This window comes from Nothoprocta perdicaria, unplaced genomic scaffold (genome assembly GCF_003342845.1).
Source record: "Nothoprocta perdicaria isolate Ctin4 unplaced genomic scaffold, notPer1 scaffold_295, whole genome shotgun sequence".
Lineage (NCBI taxonomy): Eukaryota > Metazoa > Chordata > Aves > Tinamiformes > Tinamidae > Nothoprocta > Nothoprocta perdicaria.
The window spans coordinates 516,190-538,620 of record NW_020455527.1 but is presented as its reverse complement, the minus strand read 5'-3'; the positions used below and the strand labels follow the sequence as shown (position 1 = coordinate 538,620).

At 38.9% G+C, this 22,431-nt stretch overlaps 1 long non-coding RNA gene across 1 annotated transcript in view; it reads right to left on the bottom strand.

The window, feature by feature from the left end:
• LOC112949429 overlaps positions 1-22,431 on the bottom strand; it is a 61,808-nt gene that overhangs the window by 8,060 nt on the left and 31,317 nt on the right. Inside the window, exon 2 of the long non-coding RNA XR_003249824.1 lies at positions 8,705-8,737. This is a non-coding gene — a long non-coding RNA (uncharacterized LOC112949429). The remainder of the gene's footprint in view (positions 1-8,704; positions 8,738-22,431) is intronic.

Below are 22,431 nucleotides of genomic sequence, written 5' to 3'. Positions count from 1 at the left end.
TTTCAATGGGWGATCCTTCTTTCTTAAAAAGCCCCCACACTCTAAGACCCAAGTAACTTACAGTGTATAAAGTATCAACCCACTTGAAAATGCCATTAAATACTGCAATTTATCCCATCCTCACTTTACAGACTGAAACCTTGGATACCAAGGGAACATAATCATACCTTGGTACCCTGCCCATAGTATTCCCAAACTTGGGTTCTTCATATAATGAAAAGTAGATTCAGTGCATAGAATGGAAGGCACAGCAATGCAACTGGAGAGGCATTCTTAAATTCTGCCTTGCTCCTACCTGAAGGCATCTATGATTTTGGAATAGTTGTAAGACCTGTAACTATTCAGGCCTGTGGCTAGACTAAGATCCTCAAGACAAACTGGAATTCTCACAGGGGCAGCACAGGACTTGGTAGAGTGGTAACAGATACATAAACCCACCCATCTACAAGTGGGAGACAGAGGTTCCAGGTCTTTCTAAACCTGAGGAATCCAAATCCATACCTTAGACCTTCCAGGAAAACATCTTCACCACCAAAGCGCGAACAAAGGAAAGGCAGTAATCCTTGCTAAAAGTCACAGTGTAAGACTCATTAGAAATCACCAACCGGGCTGGCAGCTCTCCTCTCCTTTTATCCCAGGAAGCCTGGAGTAAGCCAGTAGTAGGGACTTCAAGGTCCACATACTAGCAAAGAGTCTACAAGCCTTTTCCTCCACTTCTCAAGAGGGCTATATCCACTGGAAGGGTATCCAAAAGACAGAGGCCTGATACCAAATGCAAAGGACATTAACAGACTAGGACCTTCAGGATTTTATCTAATTTGTCATTTCTAAATAAACTCCACAATACACTACTTCTATTCTAAGCCCAGCAAGGAAAGTGTTGCCTTTGAGCACATTTTAAAAAGATATTTATCTTTTATTTTCTAGCTCAAATTGTGGCATCCATGTTCTCCCAGGCACCTAAACAAGTTGAGTTATCATGGAGCATGCCCTTGAACAAAAATGCCTAAATTAAGCTTCAGTTGCATTTCAGGTTAAGTGCTTTTTTGGATCTCAACCAGGCTAAGAAACTTGCCTAGAGTCACACAGGAAGCCTAGGGCAGAAAAGGAAATGTATCTGGGGTCTCTTAAGTCTAAAGCTAGTACCCACAACACTGGAACATCTTTTCTCTCCCTGCTATTCCTAGCAGGACAGCTAAAATGACAGAAAAGGCCTAAAAAAATCAGGAACAAATAAGCTCTAGAATGCATTCACTTCATCTAAAAGACTCTGAAACATGATCTGTACATACTTTTATCCATCTATTACCTTTTTACCCCTAGCAGATAATTGCAGAAATGCTGAATCCAGCTATTTATAAAACAGTGATACAGTCAAGTGTTTTCTAATGTACCACTCACAAGTGCAAGCAATATAGACTGACCAGTTCCTGACTATCTTGGCAAGGATTCGCGCCACCCCGGTAAGATCTTAAGCACAGACATTTATATTTATGTGTGCTTATTGAAGACAGGATGTTAAAAAAACACTAGTGGATTTATAAGCAGTCAGGAAACTCAGAGTCAAGGTTTGTTACTCTGTCCTTAGTTCACCTGTGTTACAAACAGCTCTGCTATCCACAACAGTGCACAAACAACAAAGAGTTGATACGCAAAAGAAAAGAATCTGAAAGAAAGACCAAGAGTTGAACTCACCTGGAAAAAAAAACAGGAAGAACAAAAAGCCAAAACAACACAGTTTCACAGTAGTCTGAAGTAGCTCTGAAGTCACCTTTAGTGGATGTGTATGGTGACCACTTGTGGTGGTCAGGTTTGTCACGTCTCCTTTTTACTCTAACAATTTCCCATTTAAGCCCATCAGCATCCTCACAGTGTTATAAAGGCCCCTGAGGACGTCCGGGAGCGCATGGGCACTCCTACAGATTCTCTTCTCTGGCAACTCAGTGCAGTTTCAACAGAACTGTTTCCCTCAGAGCCACTGCCCACRGAAGCAATCCGCTCCTGTTATCAGCAGCTCACTGAAGTGGAAAGGTAGCAGTGACTCCTTAGGAGGCAGAGGGCTTATCCTGCCCTGGAGGGTGCTTTAGAGATCAGTTATAAATTCCTTAAGAAACGCTGACAGACTCCTAGCTAAAACAGGACCTAATAGCACCACTGCTTCACAATGAAAATAAAAGGTTAGCTACCCTCCTGACCTGTAAATCCTGTTAAATTGGGGTTTGCCCCTCAAACATGCTGCTTTTGTAATCAGTGACAAAAATTCCAATAGTCTGCTTTAGTAGGTAAAATAATTAGATTCCAGCTGGGCCATTTTTATCTTTAATATATAATCAAAGCCCACTGAAGACCCATAAAGGAAAAATGGAGGTAAGTTTAGATTCCTCTCTACTTTCAGTTCTTGTCCTGCACCTCATCTACACTTTCAGCATGCTCTGAAGGTTAATAGCATTATACAACCTATCCCCAGCATTTGCTTCCCACGCCCATGTTAGTTATCACCCTTTATCTTCCTACGGGACACCTCGCCATATCACACCAAGGAGTCAGCCACTCAAAGCAGGATTCAGTTGAGGACACTGTCTCATGTTACCAGCATGACCATATTCCCCACTTGGGAAACGCTCCGAAAAACAGAGAGACTCCACTACAGATAGAATCGTAGAATCACAGAATGGTTAAGGTTGGAAGGGACCTCAGAGGTCATCGAGTCCAACGCCCCTGCTCACGCAGGGTCACCTAGAGCACGTGGCACAGGGCTGCGTCCAAGCCGGTTTTAAAGATCTCCAGAGAAGGAGACTCCGCAACCTCCCTGGGCAGCCTGTTCCAGGGCTCTGTCACCCTCATTGTCAAGAAATGTTTCCTTAAGTTCCTGTGGAACTTTTGGTGCCTCAGCTTGTGGCCGTTTCCTCCAGTCCTATCAGTGGCCACCGCTGAAAAGAGGCCGCCCCCCTCCTCCTCACTGCCTCCCTTGAGGTATTTATAGATACTGATCAGGTCCCCCCTCAGCCTCCTCTTCTCCAGGCTGAACAGGCCCAGCTCCCTCMGCCTTTGCTCATATGGCAGATGTTCCAGGCCTCTGATCATCCTGGTAGCCCTGCTCTGGACTCTCTCCAGCAGCTCCACATTCCTCTTGTACTGGGGAGCCCAGAAGTGGAAGATAATTCACCCTGTCCTGCCATGCTACAGGTTTTTGCACAACCCAAGCACTACACAGGGCAAACCTCCAAGTCACTCCCCACAGATGTAGCCACCTCGTACAGCACAGTCCACTTTGAACATAACTGATTTAGCCTCTCAGTACTAAAGTCCAATTTTTGCAATGAAGATAATAGCACTTCTAACATCACCAGGGACTGAGGAAAGGGGAAGGGTCAGAACACCCATAACAGAGCTGTGTAACAAAGAAAAGTAGTTTAAAGTATCACACAATATTAAAAAGCAGGTATACTTCTAACTTAAGTAACAAGGTATTAGTCACATTATGACCTGCTTTTCTTTTTATATAAGAAATTAATATTTATCCTCATTCCACCTAATACTTTTCTGAACCATGCAATTATTTGCTGCAGATATTGTTCTAATATTAATTGTATTTTATAACTGAATCTACAAGACAAAATAGCATCACTTATGACAAGTAAACAGACAGCACTCATTGTAATAGCATCTTGGCAGCTTTTTAAATAGAAAGCTTATTAAAGATACAACTATTAACTGACATAACTTTAATTTTACAAACATAACATAATAGGAGCAAGAATGATTCCTACTGCTGAAATTTCTTTATTTCCATTCAAGTCTTATTTTCAGTTACTTGTAACTGCCTATATTTTTACTTCTTAGGATAAAGGTAATGTACTTCCTGCAAAGTTTGTGCAAACCCAGTACAGCAATTCTTGACCAGAACAATTGAAACTTGGCACTTCTCTAACAGATATTTTGGTAGCCTTTGGCTAGCTGCATAACCTAAACATTGCAACTGCAAGACTGACTGGAAAGTGATCTTTACTATTTAAGCAATACAACAAAAGCTGATTTTAAGATGACCGAGCATTACCAAGCTACAGTCATTTTGGTGTAGTTGATATGTATCAAAACACTGCCAAATCAGACTTTATATTTAAATAAAAGATATGTAAGTAACTGAAGTCTGCAGCAAAAGATACCAGAGCCTGGTCATTTTTAAGATATTTTTTCAGACAACATTTTCTCTACACAGATAAGTAGGTCAAAAATGCACTCGTAAAACTGACTTTTGTCGTTCCAGTGATGTATTCCATATGCATCTGAACAGCTTAACATTTATGTGCATCCAGCTTCTAGATGCTCCAATACGGATAAAGCGCACATTAACATATATATATGTCTCAATATCTTTGGGAAAGATGAAAATACCACCTAGCAACATATTATACCTACAAAAGACATTATTATAGTAAAACTAACAAATGGAACTAATACAATACCAACATGCACAAAATGCAAGTAGTATACGCCACATACACCTGATTTTAACTAGATGCTTAACCAGCCACCAGTTAAGATCAGAAAACAATAAGCAAGCAGCAATTTCCACTTYGACTTTCTAAGCTGCTTCCCTTCTTTTACAGTTACATTTACATTATATTATTCTTCTTCTAGAAACTTTTGCTGTTGTTGTGAACAAAATTTGTGTGTCCTACTGAGACTTGAGCCTTGAGTTCTGTAAAGCTTTTGTTCTAGCTTCAATGGSAAATCTCAAATGCAATGCCAAGTTTGCTTCTCCAAAAATTTTCTGAGCTTTTCAAAAAGCACAAGCTAAACAAAGAATGAATAGGAACTGCAAACATCTCTGCTATCATAAGGACTTGACTCTTTTTGCCCCAATCCCTTTGCTTTCATGATAGCACCCAGTCTGGTTTAGCTCTTTGCCAAAGGGCTAGTTTATGGCAGCTTTAAAATGGTTTATATTGGCCTGAGGGAGATTTGTCCAGTCAGGGTTTAGTCAGATAGTGTTTATGCTGATATGACTCAAGTCTGGGCACATATTTGCCATCATTCTCTCCAGTGTGCCACCCTTCTCAAACCTGATGACATATATTCTTGCCTACAAGCACTATTTCCCCCACACACACCCCAAAACTTTTAATCATACTTCTATTTTTACTTTGCAAGATTTGATTTCCTTTTGGGAGAAGGTAGCTGAATACTAGAAAGTGCATTATAGAATAAGCTTAATGCCTAACACCTTAAAGGTCATACATATACACACACTGTATATATGCAAAAAAATCCACATATACAATCTAGTGCAAAGTACAAAAGTATATAAGAAATGGGATTTTGTACTCAGAAGGAATGTTCTACTAAACATTTGAATCTAACAATATTGGGCTGAACTACTTTAGGGAAAGAGAACAAAAAAAGTACCCACATTTTAGATAACCAAAAGCCTCTGTTAAGAGCAATACAAATTCACCAGAAAATGAAGAGAAATCCCCCTCTCCCCATTGAAGCCAAGGGACAAAAAAGAATCCAGCTCCTCAAACAGAGGAACAGATAAGCATATACCTTGACCCAAAGGTAAGCAACTAAGGAAACATCCATGAGGGGTCTGTAGTGCATATTTCTACACCCAAAGAAATGGAATCTGAAAGACTTGAGTACTAGGACATGGAAGCATCTCTGACTGTTAGACGTAGGTAACACTGAGGCATTTCCTTAGGCATTAAGAAACAGACCATGATACTACTAACAAACTTGAAACATCAACTCAAATAGGGAGCCCTGCACTATCAACCTCTATCTCCTATCCATGTATTTAATACCAGACAATTTTTCATTAGAGTAATTCTCCCTGAAGTTCTTTAACATGCCACCTCCTCAACACCAGCTGGGTTCTAAATCCTAAAGGGAAGACAGAAGAGCCTTGCACAAACTGATGTGTTATTTTCACAAATCAGAATCCTGCTCTGGTCATTGTCCRATTCCCTAGAGAAATAAGTAGTTCCTCACAAGAGTGCTATACCAGGGTGGGGTTCCCCAGTTGCTCTGAAAGTTGACCAATCTCAAGTAGCTCTAGACTCAGAAACTAACAAAAATGGCTTAGCAACACTTTTACTTGCTTTTCACACCTAAATCACACTAAGAAATGTTGGTGTGCTTTATTTACATAAGTGATCCAAAAATGATTTTATACCACAGAAGCATCTGAAAACTCAAGAGGGAACAGGAACTTTCCTAAACGTACATTTTGTTCTGAAATCCTATTCCCTTTCTCCTCCTACCCCTCCCTATCTCCTCAAAATAAGCTGTTGATTATCTTTATTCCATTTCTGGAAAAAGCTCAGCTTAAGTCAGAGTCAGCTTGTCCACATCACATTGGCAGCTTTGGCTTCCACCTAACCCATTAATTTTGATAGTGAAGAAAAACAAATACATCTGTCTGCTATGGGCACTGGCCTATGACTCAGCGTAACCAAGGGTGGCTTCAATAGAGGCACTTAGAAGCCTGCAGCCTTTCCACTAGCAGTGCTTGGCAAAAGGCACTTTCCCAGTCATGTGTCCCAGGCAGTGGATGAGCAGGAAATATGTCGCACACAGCCCCAGGTGCTAATGGCTAAGTGACATTTTTGCACATCCAGAACTGGAAACAACAATTCTGAGATTAATACAATCTGCATCTCTGTGAGGTCTAACTCAATTTCCAGTGATGCTACTTGGAATTTTACCTTTGGTCATCCACTATTGACCAAAGCACACAAGTAAGGTGGCTCTTAGAAAGATCTGCATTGTCATCTACAAGCAATGTCTTCTGCACAGAGCTCCATGTTTCTTGCCATAGATTTTGCAATGTTGCCTTCTCATTGTGTTTATAAAACCTAGTTCACAATTCAAGCCAGCTATTAATAATTTAAGCTTAGTCTTGAAGCTTAGTTGTGTTCTGCTCTTGAAAGGATTCACCTTGCTCTGTCTGCTCAAAATGATGAATTTACTTGTTTCTGTACAAAACGGGCACTAGTTCTCTACACATGAAGCACATTCAAAATGTTGCTTAGCAGTATTTGCTTAAGAGTATTCACTATTTACGATAAATATGACTATCAATCCTTTATTTATTGATCTTCCCTCCTAAACCTGAAGATAAGTGATATGATCCCCAAAGGCTAAAAAAAAATGCCATTTTTCACTGCATCTATCTTGACACTTCCCATTAGCAGCTGCAACCACAGCAGAAATGCTCACAGATGAATTTGAGAGAATGACATGATTCATACTGGCTACAATGGCCTTTGATACAAGTTTCTCTTGGATATTTTTCCTGCTTGATATTTCAGGGAGAACATGAAGAGACGGCACTACCCAAAGTGTTACCATGACACAAGTTACAAACACCATTTGTGAACCTCCCTGTCTCCTGGTATCTCAGGGCAGGCATGGCATTCTACCAAAGGAAAAATAAGGAAAGTAGTAACATCTTGGTTTTTACATAGCTACATATACTGGCTGTAGAAGGTAATGGGTTACAAAAACAATGTCAACTTCACCCTTTAGATTGTGCAATATTTTGAAAGAGAAAATTCTAACTCAGATATTATGGGAAAAGTTGGTCATTTTGTAAACTCAAAAAGTTAAATCTTATTTATAGCAACAGCAAAATCAAATAGTGTGCAATCACTCTGAGGTTTGCAACATTTGACAAATTGTAATTTTGTTCTTCACAAACTCCTAAACACTTCCTGCTAAGTGACAACAAGCATCAGCAAGTTTCCACAAACCTTCTGCAGCTTCTTTATCTCACTATAAAGAACAGATGCCGTTTTGGGGCTGCTGTGAGTTCTTCTGTTCTTTGTGGAATATGCACATGTATAAAATAGTGCACATCATATGAAAATGTGATAGCCAAGGCCTTCTCAAATGCTCTTCCCTTAGTGCACAGCAAGCAAACAGCTGGCTCAAAGTGCTGGAATCCTCTATCAGTCATAGCAAAACAGGAGCCACAGGCAATTTCATGGCCAAATTGACAAATGTTTCAGCTTGATACCATCACATTAATAACAACCGTTCAGGCTGTTAAAACATACAAAGACACTTCACATTGTTTTCTAGGTCATTTAGGAAAACATATCTCCCCCTTAAACACAAGTAAAAAAGCATGCATGTCAAAGAGAGCTCATATTCCCCCAAATGATCTTTCTCAAGAGATGATAGTGATTTTAAATCATGAGGTAGAGATAAAACCAGGTGCCCATTGAACTACAAACTGCAGRAAGGTAGGGATGTGTAACATTATGTCCATACAAGAATCATCCACATACCAGAACAATGTTAGTTAAATCTGTATTTCAGACACTTGGCAGTACCCACTTCCCCTTCATCCTCATTCCTTTCCTTTCTCGGCTCCATGATCATGAAGGTTAAAAAAGTAGGCTTACTAGTTGCATAGGCAAATAGCTAAAGACATTCTTTATAAAGAAAAAGAACTTGGTTTAGACAGCAGATGCATTCCTAATGGATGGACACAGAAAGCCAAAGGGCATATATCCTAACAAGAGCATAACATGAAACATGACAGACAAATGAAAACTTGTAGAGAAACAGACTGCTTTTCAGTATGAGGATTGAAAATTCACAAGGCCGATATAAACAAATTAGAGCAGACACATGAGGAATTATAACAAATACACCTTAACACAAACAACCAAGATAAGCAATGTTCATTTACCTTGTTGTAGTAAGCAGCTGCATCACTGTATACCTGTAGGGATGTAGAAAGCAGAGTCATTAGAAGCAAGCAGTGTCCTCCCTGTACTTATTTCATAATGTATTTTCCAACCCAAGTAGTCTTAGCCCAAGTTTCACAGTAACAGGAGTTCATTGGAAAATGTTGATTCAGTGGCATCAAAACATTATGTAGAATAGAATGCATGTTTCAGCAACTACAGAATTTCTGTTCTGAAAGATTTTACTATATCAAAATAGCTAAGAGCTCAACAACAGCACCCTCCTGGAGGTAGGAGACCCAGGTTTAGACGCTCTTCTCCTAGAGTTCGAGCAACAATGGAAGCTTCAGCCTTTCTCCAGTGAAACCCTCAAGGCTATCCATTACTCTTGATGGAACATTTTCAATCTTAACTATTACAGCAGCTCGATTTTGTATAAATTTGATTAAGTATTCATTGAATTTGGGGCTTCAACACCATGGGTTAGTGTCCTAATCACCTGGCTATTTTGGGAAGGCATGAGGCAGAGCAGAGCATGGAAGGAATCACGTATTACAAAACAACAGCATTTCACAACTGTGTTCATCAAGCTCCAGACCCCATCACTGCTGCCCTCACCTCTAGGACTCCTGACGTGTTTGCAAACCTCCATTCTCTAGGTATGTCACGATTGCTTCACTAGTGGAGATGGTTGAGATATCTTTAGCAGCCCCTGTCACTGTTTAAGAGACTAAGTGGCTCAGATTAAGCCTGATAAAACATAAAACAGTTTATAAATAACAAAACAGCATGAAATGAGGAAATAATGTATTAAATCTAATCCCAAGGGTATCTTAAAATAATCAACCTTGACTTTCATTCTGTACAAAATTAAAATAAGAAAAAAGGACAGAAAAAAAGAAATCATTGAGTACACAAGTCTGCTGTGTATTTACTTCTGTACATAGTTTCCTTTTCAAAGCAAGCAAATAAGGGCAAAGTTTCCACAAAGAAAAGCCAACAAAAAGAATATGGGTCTTTATCTTGACAAAGCATATTAAAAAAAGACAAAACACTAATATCTGGCATTCAAAGTTATATAGAAAAGCTCCTCTTCAAAAAAAATGGAGTTTTATTGCCGTTTTATAAGCTGCATTTAAAAAGGCCTTTTGCTACCACCCCAGCAAAGTTACAGTAATACTAGTTCATGCAGCAAGTTGCATAATTCACAAGAAACGTACTAAACAAATGAGTACTATACAAAAACTCAAGACTGTAAAGCCGAGGCTTTCATACTTATTGGCTTCATTATGCTTGTTTTACACTGATTGCTCATTTCCACATAGTTGTTCTCATCAGCTACCCTCTTAGCCCTTCATTCATCCATTCACTTGCTGCATGCAGCATTTACAAAACAGATACCAGGTCAAACTCCTCAACAAATTGCTAGGCCTTTTTTAGGTGTGTAAATGCTTCACTGTGCACATAGTTGGGGCCAAGCAGATGAGATCAGGAAGGTAAGTGGGGTCTTTTCCAAGAAAGAGGAGGGATCACTTTTCTTCCCTCTTTCCCCTAGCATCACTCAGGCACAGTATTTAATCCACAATGTATAAGCTGACTGTGCAGYACTGCATCCCTAACTTTTGGTGCATTTTTCCCCAGTCCTAAGTGCAAAAGGACTTGGAAGACCAGCTCACTCTACCAGCCGCAATTTGATGTTGGTATGTTGGGAAACAAACCCCACCCGTATCTTCAGAGCTAACAGCAACAACAGAAGGTCATTCTTGTAAGGCAATGTCCAACACACTACCTGCAGGGAGATGTTTCAGAAAAGTTTTCCTGAAGCAGGTATGCTACATATGTGACCCCTTATCAGGGTTGCATCCATAAATCAAAGTTATCTATCATTTTATAATCCATTTAGAATTCATATCCTTTCTTACAATACCAGGAAAGTAAGCACTGCATATAAAGTAGTGAAAAACATTTGTCTGTTCTTTAGTACTTTTCACTTTGTAAAGATTCCATTTGTGCTTTCATATTTTGAAAGGATAAATTTCTTGTCCAATTCAATCTTGTTTAGTCTCATAGGACAAGACCATGAGTAAACCAAAAATAAAGATATTACAACTACTTAAGACTGTAAGACAAGGGCTTTGTTCCGAAACCCTCATAAAAGCAAGACCTTTGAGGTTTTAGTGGATATATACGTGAATATATTAGGATACAACTAAAAATCAAAGCAAATAGTTTCTGCATTAATTCCTCCCTCTGCAGCAGATRTAACATTACCTTTCCTATAACTTAGGAGACACTGCCATTAGCAATAACCTTTTCCTTACACTTCAATTCTTTGACTAATTCCAACACAGCAGAGCTGACACAAAAAGAAAAGACAAACCCTGTATTGGTGAGGATATTCCTGAGTCACCTCAGCCTACGTAAAGCCAGGAACAAACCTGGGGCTCTCTTGTTAACAAATCCTCTGACCTGTCTTAATTAGTCAGGGATCTGAAATGTAAAACAGTTTGAAAAAGAAATATTAAGTAGTCCTGCTTTTTTTTTTTTTTTTTTCCAAGTAGATCTTCCTCAGGTTTTTGCCTTTTCAAGAAATTGGTGTACATGGCAATGATAGTACTTTCAACTGATTCATGTGAAAGTTAAATCTGATCTCTGACACTGGGACATCTCAGCAGTAATTATTATAGGAATTTGTCAATAGCTTTACAGAAAACTTGCCCAGTCTGAGTTGTGTATAGTCTCTGCGTTTYTGCCTCAAACTTCAACTTTGAAAAATATGAAAAAAAACAAACTAGAAGAGTGATGTGAGGGTATGAACATTTGAAAGTGACCAGTACAATGATTCTGAGTTTTACCTGCCAATGGCACACTGACCATCCTCCCTATTAATGAAATAAAAAGAATATTTATGTCAGGAAGTAGTGTTACATGATAGACATGTGAACTAGGAAAAGCTGAACACATTTTTAATCTTCGGAAGAGTAATTTATGTTGTATTTTTTCTTGATTAGACACATGAAGGAGAACCATATGACTTGCATCTCTGGTTTAGTTCATCTGAAAAGAAAAAATACACTCAAGATTCAGAAACATTCTTTTCCCTTGATCCCCAAGTTTAGTCCCCAAATTAAAGGCAATTCCGACCCTTGTATTGATAAACATTAAAAATAAAAGTTCTCCATTATTGCTATTTGTGACCGAGAAGCACATGCTGGTTGACAGGGCATGAATGAATCTGTAAACCTCAAGAAAGAGCGTAACAGCCACCAATCTGATACTGATTTTATCAGTTTTCCACTCTTTTCCTTCCTTTCTTTTCTAGCTTTCTCCTAGTGGCATACCATTTGAACCTGAGCACTTTGCTCTGAAAAGACTATTCCTTTGTGTAATCCTGTATGTGAATAACATACAAATATTTTAGCAATGTTACATATAAAAGTAGTAACAGAACAGATACTRCAAATCTTTTAAGAAATGTAAGCATGTGTTCACAGAAAAAGGGGAATGATAAACCACTAAAAATGTGATAATTTCAGAGGTCTTACTCAAGATCAGTCTARCATTAAGGAGACTACTACAGTCATTACTCAGCTCATGATTTCCTGGTCTCAAAGAAACAGAGATGAGCTGCAGGCAGATTGAGAGCTGAGCTCCATGTTTATTAGTAAGGCTGAAGATGTGCACATAGAATTCACATAGTGCCTTGCTGGATTGAAGAAAAATGCTTTCCCCAAAATGCATTCTCCAGGACATTCAACCAGGTGACACAGAGCCCATGAGCACTGAATCCTAACCTAAATAGAACTCAACATCTGGAATGAGGAACTAACAATTCAAACTGGGCAAACACRTACATAAACACAATTTTCTCTTTACATTTGTCCATTTTTACCTTTTTAAATATCTTCATTCTACTTTTACCATATTCTAGATTTTGTAATATCAAGTTCACTACCAAATACCAAGACATCATATCCCTACAGAAGTAGGGATCAGTAAAAGCAGCATAGTGGGGGAACAGGGCACTGCACTAAGTTCTGTATCAAGTACTTTAAAATACTCAAATAAGATTTACTTCCAGTACTCTACATAAATGGTGAAGGAAACACAAATACTTGASCTGGGAAAACTAAGTATTTACTTATGCAGCTACCATAGGTTGAAGATATCTGGTTTGCACTTTGTCTCTTGCTATCTTCAGACAGCTGTAGGTCTTCCCGATTTTCCTTCAATCCTTGTACCTTTCTGTTTCTCACTCCACAAGCTTGCTTTCATCCACATGGGGCTATTCTAGCTTACTCATGTTCAGCTCTGGAAGCTAACACTTTACCCTCCCACCCCAAGAACACATACCGACACACACACACACTTTGAGGAAAAGGAAAAAACTTCACACCCTTATTCCTCATACAGCTGAGGAAAGAAGCAAAGAATCACATGATTTCTACCAGAAGAAACAGAATTGTGAAATATTCTCTTCTAAATAGGTCTCTTGTGCTGACTACCAAATATTGTAAGCGACCTTTGCACTTCCCAGAAACAGTGAAATCTGGCAGTCAAATGTATTCATATAATTCAAAATTTGTAGTACYTCAAAAGATGTTACTTATGCATTGTAATAAAACATATATTAGAGGTAGAACAAAACAAAGCTAGGTTTACAGGAAGGTTTTGCACTGATTAAAAATAAAACACTGCACAATTTGATTAAATTTAAYGTGCACTTCATTACTCCTTAAAATTTATGACAAACTGTTGCTCCTCACACTCCAGTGATTCCAATTGCAAATTCCTGGCCCTTCTGAAAACTAGGCCCAGGTTAAAGCTGGCTCCAGGCACAGCTACCAAGTTTAGAAAGGTACTCTTAAAACACAACAATGACTGAACACACACCTTGGTCATTCCAAATTCCAATTCCAAGCAAAAAGATTCAACTCTGATTCTTACTAGGGAAGAGGAGACCTCTCGAGCTGCTCTCCAAACTTTGCATGTCAAAGACTTGGACCAGCTAGAGAATTTCTTATCACAGTCTAGCAGTCCTAGTAATAGTGAATCAGAGTCACTGTCTCCCACTCACAGGTGGTGATTAGGAGGGAAGAATGGGTRGGGATGGAAACATTGGGGGAGGGAGGGAAAGAAGAAAAAGGGTAGGAGGAGAAATACGTACAACAAGCAGAATGTGAATGTGCATAAYAGTAATGGCAAAATCTTCCCCCTGTCCTCCCCCTCCCCAGCTTTGCAAATCTGGGGACCATAGGACAAAGCAGAGTAGTCTTGGGAGCAGCTGCCATTAGAATTAAGGAGCCATGCCCTGATTCCAAGMCATCAATGAAAACAGGTCATCAGCATCTCAAATTGAATGAGCCCAAAGCAAGTGAATATCTGACTACTTTCCCTGACTCTATATCAAGTTATAGAGATTGTTTTTTATATAGATATTAAATGCAATGCAAAGCTTAGGCATGTTAACAATGCTTTACTGACAGTTTCCTCTCATTTGGGCAATAATTTAAGCATCTATGCTCTGTTGAAAAACATGACTTCCATCCTGTTATCTCTGAACATAAAATAAAAATAACTCCACATTTGACTTGTAGATCTGCCCTAAACTACAGCTTAACACAAGGCTTACAAGCAAGAAGCTTGTTTTCTGGAGCAAGTGGAATCAAAGTTAAGGCTTACATCATTTTAGAAGCCAATCATAGAAAACCCTATTTTAGGCTCCAGGTTACTTCTGCTTTAGTCCAAGAAATGATTATTCAACATCAAACAACCCCTGAAGAGCAGTAGTAGATCTGTAGYGAAGTCATCTGAGAACCTGAGGCATAAGTCACATGGGTTTCATGGGAGGTGATACTGAAGTTTGTAAGGCACAGCAGCCACATGCACAGCAGCCTTGCAAGTCACAATGTCCTAACAGCAGCAGCAAGTTGTTTAAATATTTATTAAATCACTTCACAACAAATAGTAACACATCAAGTGCTATCCTCACTTTTTGCAGCAGGCTCATTCTGAGAGAGAAATTTCTTTAAACTTTGAGATATCGATTTACAATATAAATTGGTGTACAGTTTCATCAGCAGCTCCTGGTTTGTAAAAATATCAGGGGACAATGCTTTTATATGCAAATACTGGAAGAGAACTCATTGAGGGACTACCACAATTTCATAACCCAAGCAGTGCACACATTCTCTAATGTACTGAGCTCAGAAGAAAAAATATAAACTAGAAGTGCAAGCCTGTTAAATTCATGGGGGCTCAGATTTCATGAACTCCAGATAAACATGGTTTATTAATCTGGATGAAGTAGGACTCAGTTTGTTCAAGTCATTTGCAAAATAAAGAGAAASAGTTAGCAATATTCTCACTCCTTGCTCTTGGAAAAGTATTCACCTCAAAGTCTTTATCCCTTTCATTTGCTACAAGTTTGAAGATAACTTCCTAACTTCCCCCTTACTTCACCAACTCCCCATTTACCATCAAAGTTTCTGCAGACAAGAACACAGGATAAAGAAAGCACATAAGTACTTTCTGTAGATACTAAAACACCATTTATTTCAGTCAAAAAGTTACTGAAAAACATCCCATTATTTTTAATYTTACAACCACTTTTCATATAAAAACTCAGTAATACAATGAAAAGCACATATCTATTTCTGAAAACATACAGACAACCCCAGATACAGAAGAATTAATACAAGACAACATTATCTGTGCAGTTGCAAGCTTAAGCAGCTACTTATTTGGTATATAACATAACAGCAGCAGATAAACTATTTTCTAAATGGAGAGTAAATAAACTCTTCTGATTTATGCTTACCACTGCCTTTAGCACCAAGCAGTGACACCAAATTAGGCATCTTAGCAGGGAAGAACATGTTTTACATCAGAAAATATGCACAGCAGGGGAAGCAGGGCAAATAGAAGGTCTAGAAGATTCCACTTGGCCCRTGTCCATTGCTTTCTTCCTCTTCCCTCTTTTTCAGCAATGCCATGATTTCATGGCATGATTGCATGAATGCAAAAAATTCATTTTCTTAGTGCCTGTACAGAAGCTACTACCCCCTTCTATGCAATCCCTCCCTCCCTTTCTGCAASGACATGCCAAGTTGAAGCAGGAAAGGAGGTTGCTGCAGTAGCTGTTTCAGTATGACAAGCAAGGCTGAACTTCCTCTTCTGAGAGAACTCGGGGAAAGGCCAAGGCAAACACTAGGATGTAAAGAGCTGGGAAAAAAAGGCATCTTTCACAGGACATCTGCCTAAATAGCAAGGAAAAGGAGGCAGAAGGGACACGACCTCTAGTACACAGGTAAGGAAAGTATAGCCAAGAAGTCCATAAAGCACAGAAGGGGGTAGATTGCTGTGGGTTTTCCACAAGGAGATACAAGTGCAGTTGCTGCACCTTGGGAAAAGGAGAGAGTAAAGTTGGAGCGGGATTAAACACTGAAATAGTAGTGGCTTCTCTGAAACTTACACATACTAGGGAGAAGACAAGGCATAAGATGCAGACCTTCATACCTGAATCTACTAGAGGCAACAAATCATACACACACACCCTTAGAAGAGGCAAAATAGAGAAGAACAAATTAGAAGATTTTGGAAGGTTTGGAAGATTTTGGAATTTATGTTTTTCTCCTTCAGGGCTCAGACTAGAATCTGAATTKGTAGAATTTTAATCTAGAATCTTAACACCTAGCTCTTTGTATGGGCAACAACTACAAGTCTCACCAAGCCTAAAACTGGAAAGATCCTTTCAGGGGACAAAAAAGATACRGCTGTATCACGGAGTTAATATCTTACTTGCCGTACACTTCTGTTAAGGTGAGCATCAGGAGAGTAATAAATTCATTACTATATCCCATAGGTGATGTTTAAGCATTAAAAAGCAGCTAATAACAGCTAACACTTTCAACTAAAGATGCTTTCAACTAAATCTGACCTTGGAAGAGGTTGTGATAAGGTGAAAAAACATGTGTAGTGCAAAATACTCATTCAGCTGTATAAAATATTTATTGGTACTCTACCAGTATCAAGACACCAAAACAAGTGAAGTAGTGATATCAGTTTTGAAAAACACTTAGAAAAGTCAAAGTGTTTGTAGGATGGAGTTGCATGCACAGTTTCCACAGAGGGATCTGCACTTTCAACATCTGTATTCTGCAAAGCAGGTATTTTGATTTGGGGCCTAGAGTCCAAGACTCCATCCTTCAAATTTACTATTCTAGTCTTACAAGGCTCTCCTTCCTCCTCTATCCCCTCCCTATTCCTATACACAAGTCCTGCATGCTCAGCTGTGCGGCAGCCTTTCCTTATGTGAGCGGAATTAATCTTTTGGTTTCACAGACATTAAATGCTTGATAGAGACAAATACCATCTCAGCTTTTTTTTTTTTCAGCAGAATTCAGACACAGTGAAGCCAACTTACCAGAAATGTATCTCCATTTTTTTTTGTTGTTGTTGGTTTTTTTTCTTTTTGAGAGGGGAGCGAAAACAAGAAGATTCTTACAAGAAGATTGTAAGAAGCAAAAAGGAAGCAGCAAAGCTGGAGTCAAGTCACTTTATCCTTAAGGCACACGTAAGGACACATTATGCTCCAAATGGAAACCAGAAACTTTTTCGTGACTCTGCTACACCCTGATAGAAGTAATATATGATAAAAGTCCAGAATATAGTTCTGCTCATCTGTGTATGACAAGCATCATCTTATTACTAGAAACCAGTCACTCCTCCTGTTTTTTTCTATCAAATGATAGCAGAGATGTGACATGGCACACTTTTCAAATTGGAGTATGCATAAAAAAAGAACACTTTTAGCCACCAAGCAAGTAGACTTAGGRCATCTAACAGGTTTGAAGGAATTGTGATAAATTCATCTTACAGGTAAAACACACGTCATCTTTGCCAGCACTTCTTATGTCTGTCCAGAGGTTTTTAATTATGGATATTGATAGCTCATTTCAAAAAAGTTCCACTGCAACTTTGACAACTGGAGCTTCCATTCTATTGATATGAAGCTGACTTTTTTGAAGGTAATATAAGTACTGTGTAATACATTAAGATAGATTTGACTCTTTAATATTTATAAGATTAGCATTTATATTAGGCCATAATGAGTTTCAATTAGTATCACTCCAATCTAACCTAAGGTCTATAACCCAATTTTCTTACATTTCAGACATCATCTTGAAAAGTAAGATGGAAAAGAATTGATTGATTCATGACAACATTTTTAGGGTCCATTGGGAAGAAGAATTGCTTGAATGACTGATCAGCATTTTTTCATCTGTCACTTGAGGTACCTTGTATGATAAATACCCTGTTAAGCTGCAAATTCACTGACAATATCAAGTATTTAGATGTTTTTCCTTGCTTGTTCAAAACCTAAACATTTCCATTGCTTGTCAAATAAATCTTTAATTAAATTGATTTCCCTAGCTGCATCCTTTTTCATAGGTAGATTCTTATATCTGTTGAAAACTGAATTTGTTGCCAAGCTGGCATCTACATATTTTGTGTATAAATCTTGCTGACTCCCTGAGTTATGCTCTGATCTGCAAACCTGGGACTGACCAGGCTGCTCTCTAGCTGTTCAACTCACATAGCCAAGGGAGCCTTTCAGTGTAGCAGCGTGGCTCCATCAAGAAGAGGGAAGGAGAGCTAATGCCTAGCCAGCCCAAGGAGTGGCTGCTGCATACACAGTGCTGTCCTCCACAGACACCACGTGACCAACACCTGCTACAAAGAGAGGCAGAAAAAACCAAGGGCTACTAACCTCACAGAGATGCCAGCAGGAAGAACCCCTCTGGCTTCCCTGGTGATAAGGACAAGCTTGGAAAGATAATTAGCACATACAAATGGATTTAAATACTTATAAGCTATAGACACTTTCATTAAATCTTCACAACAGCAATTTGTCATATGCACTTCTGTCAAAATTAGGCTTTTTTTTTTTGGAAGCATTTTGACAAAAGAGAATTCCAAAGGAAACATAGTATGAGAATTGCCATTAGACTAAGCATGCAAGAGATGCCACAAGTTGCCAAATTCAGCCAGTATGCAGTATAATAGAGCTGAAAGACGACAAGCGTCTCCACCATTTGCTCTCTGCAGYATCTACATGCTACAAGCAAGCTCAAAAATAGTTTCAATCTCATGCTAAAGAATACCAGAAAGATTATTTTTTTAAATCAGAGAGAAATCATCTCTCTGTTTTCCTTCGTAAGCTATAACTAATTTACTTTTACATATACAAAAATAATTTTTGTATTTTCCTATATTTAAGTGCTTATAAACATAGATACAAAATATGCTTCTTGGAAATTATCATAGCAGAAGCTGTTCTGTCCATAAAAATGCTACAGCAGATACCAACTGTCAACCCTCAATGAGGATTAAGCCCAAAAYTGCATTCAAGAGTTACCCTTACACTCAAATATTTTACTCTCCTGTGTCCTACCACAGTTTTGTATGTATTCTTCATTCACTAGAAGGAATGTGGCACAGAAATGCTTGCACGAGCACACTACCACATGCTGCATTTCATGGTACTTCTGTGCTCAGCAGTGCTGCTCCTCACTTGTCCCTGCACCTRATATTACGTGACCTTTCTACCTTTCAATCTATTTTGCAGGGTATGATTTGTATTCTTCTTTATTTCCAGTGAACACAAGAAAATGTCCCCTTTACCAAATGAGTTCTAATAATTTCCCTCATCTAGTCCTAAATTATTAATTTCCAAATAAGTCCATGTTACCAAATTAGTGTTGAAAATGATCTATATATATATATGATATCTGTAGAAGTCTTTAAATGCAACTCTTTGGAAAGCAAGTAATGTTTCATTCCCTTTTTTTATGAAGAAATTTGATCTCTGCCTTGCAGCACTTTTCAAACACAACTTCCCAGTTCAACTAGCATCTCCCTCCACTATTTAAAATTGATCCTTTTCTATACATGCACAATTTCTAAAACATTCCAAATGAATACGCCCATGCAGAAAAGGATTCCAAGATGAAGCTTATCAGAAGGATTATTTATGCATGTTAATACACAGGAATGGACAAGGATCAGCGAGAAGCACAGCTCAGTTATGGTGACATTTMATRTAGCCATTCGTTATACAGAGATACCACTGAAGAACCTCAAGCAGATGCCTTTTAGATAAGTTACTTGATTCACGAATACTGTTACTGTAAACCTTTTCTACTATAGCTTCACGCATATGCTTATCACATGCTTTCTTCAYATGACCTGGGTGCTTTCAAGAAATCAAGTTCCTTGAATATATCAAAATGCTCCACAAGTTCTTGCACTTGTGCAACTGAAAATCAACAAAGCAACAAGAAAAGCGTTGATAACGGTAAAAAGTTAACTACATCAGACAGGGGAGGAGTGGGGAAAGGAAATGGTTGAGACTGAACTTACATGTCTGAAGCAGCAGAAAGAGATGAAGCTTTAAATACCCCAGGGAACTGTGGCAGAAGTACCTCTAGCACCAGCTGAAAACTGACCCGAGCAACTACAACATGAATCCAGAACTAGATGTCTAACGAAGAAAGCACCTTGCAGCCACACTCTGTATCAGCATACACTGTTATAGGCACCATCATATGCAACATCTTGGGATTTAGGATATTATCACTGTTATTCCCTTTATGACTGGCATTTTCTGTTTGAGAAAATTAAAATTAGTGTTCTTGCATGGGCAGGAAAAGAAAACACTGGAAAAATGCTCTCAAAAAGGTACGTATGCAGACATAGAAGCTGAAACTGAAAACAAAAACAAAGAGCAGCATTTCTAGAACATTCCAAGATTCATCTTTTGTTCAAAATCCTCATTCAAATAGGAATCAAAGGACAATGCCAAGGAAAGCTTAAAATTAGAGAATATATAATACGTACAATACTTCAACTAGCACACTGAGCCTTCAACCTTTTACRGATCATGGACATGTTGAGCTATATAATTTAAGCTGGGAACCCCCAGTGAACTTCTAACACTTGAACCTCTGCAGTTTTCCTTGGCCTCCAAGTTGTTTTAGCATTCATATAGCAATTTGGCACCAGGTTTTATCGCTCAGCTCTGGRAGAACTATTTTCTTGGGCTGGTTTTGAACATAACTTACTAGCTTCTTTACCCTTCTCCCACAGGACCTGATAGAACTAGCACAATATTACTTCCTTCTAACACAGTTTGTAATTTCTCTATCACTTAAAAGATAAGTCAAACTGGTGTCTTGGGCCTCTTGTCGATCCCGTCCTGATTTACTGGAGATATATGAGAAGCCAASACTGCTTTAGTCCTTCAGTGTTTAGTAAGAAGGTTGTGACCTTCATCCTGTAAGGCAGACCTCAAAGTTAACAATGCATTTGTGAACACCAGATTTGATTGCAGGTAAGAGTTCTACAAAGGCTGCTCTCATGGAGATGAGAAGACTCTACTTAAAACATACTGCAGTGAGGTGGAAGACTTGGTATCTGAGGTCCATGCACAGGTTTGAGGTCCAAACCAAGTTTCTCTGACAGCAATCCCACAAAGACCAGAAGGCTGGAAAGACAACTTACAGTTATTTTTGTGTGACTGCTGTTTCAGTTATAGCTTTTTTTGGTCTTTGAGTCTTCTGGGACATTCAAAAGATGATATCCTCTGCTTAAAATTGAGTAGCTTAAATGCTCAGCTGCTGCTTAAATAGAGTAAAAGAACTTTTTGAAGTATGCTCTATTCACTAAGAATAACTTGTTAAGCAAAAGAGATCAGAAGTCTAGGTCCATTTTCCCCATTTGTAGCAAAAGACATTGRATAATGTACGGTTCAACAAATCTTAAAGTGACTTCGACATACTTAAAAGGTTTTCAGAATCTGCTTTGAGAGCTCCAGGATAGCTTACATGACTTGTGCATTTCTTAGGATCATAAACACAGCTCAAAAATAGAAAAAAAAACAGCAGTGATTGTAAATCAGAGAATCCCAGAATGGTTGAGGTTGGAACCTCCGAGACCATCTAATCCAACCACCCTGCTCAAGCAGGGACACTTAGAGCACTGTGGCACAGGGTCACATCCAGGTAGATTTTGAAGATCTTCAAATCACTCTTTATCCTCACCCTACTCCCACTCAGTGGATATTCAAGGAAACACATGGCAAGATCACTTAGTCTGACTTGGTGTGCCTTCTACAGATCAAAATGCTGCTTAAGACAAATATTACAAATACCTAAAACAATTCAAACAATTAAAACCAGAAAAATCAAACAGCAGTACTTCAAAGTGGGCCTACATGCTCCGTTTCCTTTCTGAGATGAAACGATGGAATTCCATAAACTGATGGAATGAGAAAGTTGAATCGAGAAAAATAAACTGAAAAGAAGTAGGAGGAGAACAAGAGGGAATAAACAGGGAGGTGAAAGCACCAGGGTGATGTCTTCTTCATAGGGAAAACCATGTTTATACAGACATCTGGATGGTACAGACAGAAATAACCTTGCTAAGAACTAGGGAAAGCTCTCAAACACTGCAGGAGAGAGTTTTCCAAAACAAAACGGTCCTGTTCAACTTATTCATTAACGACCTGGATGAAGGGCTGGAGTGCTCCCTCAGCAAGTTTGCCGACGATACCAAACTGGGAGGAGTAGCTGATAGCCCTGAGGGCTGTGCTGCCATCCAGAGGGACCTGGACAGACTGGAGGACTGGGCGGCGAGAAACCTCATGAGGTTCAACAGGGCAAGTGCA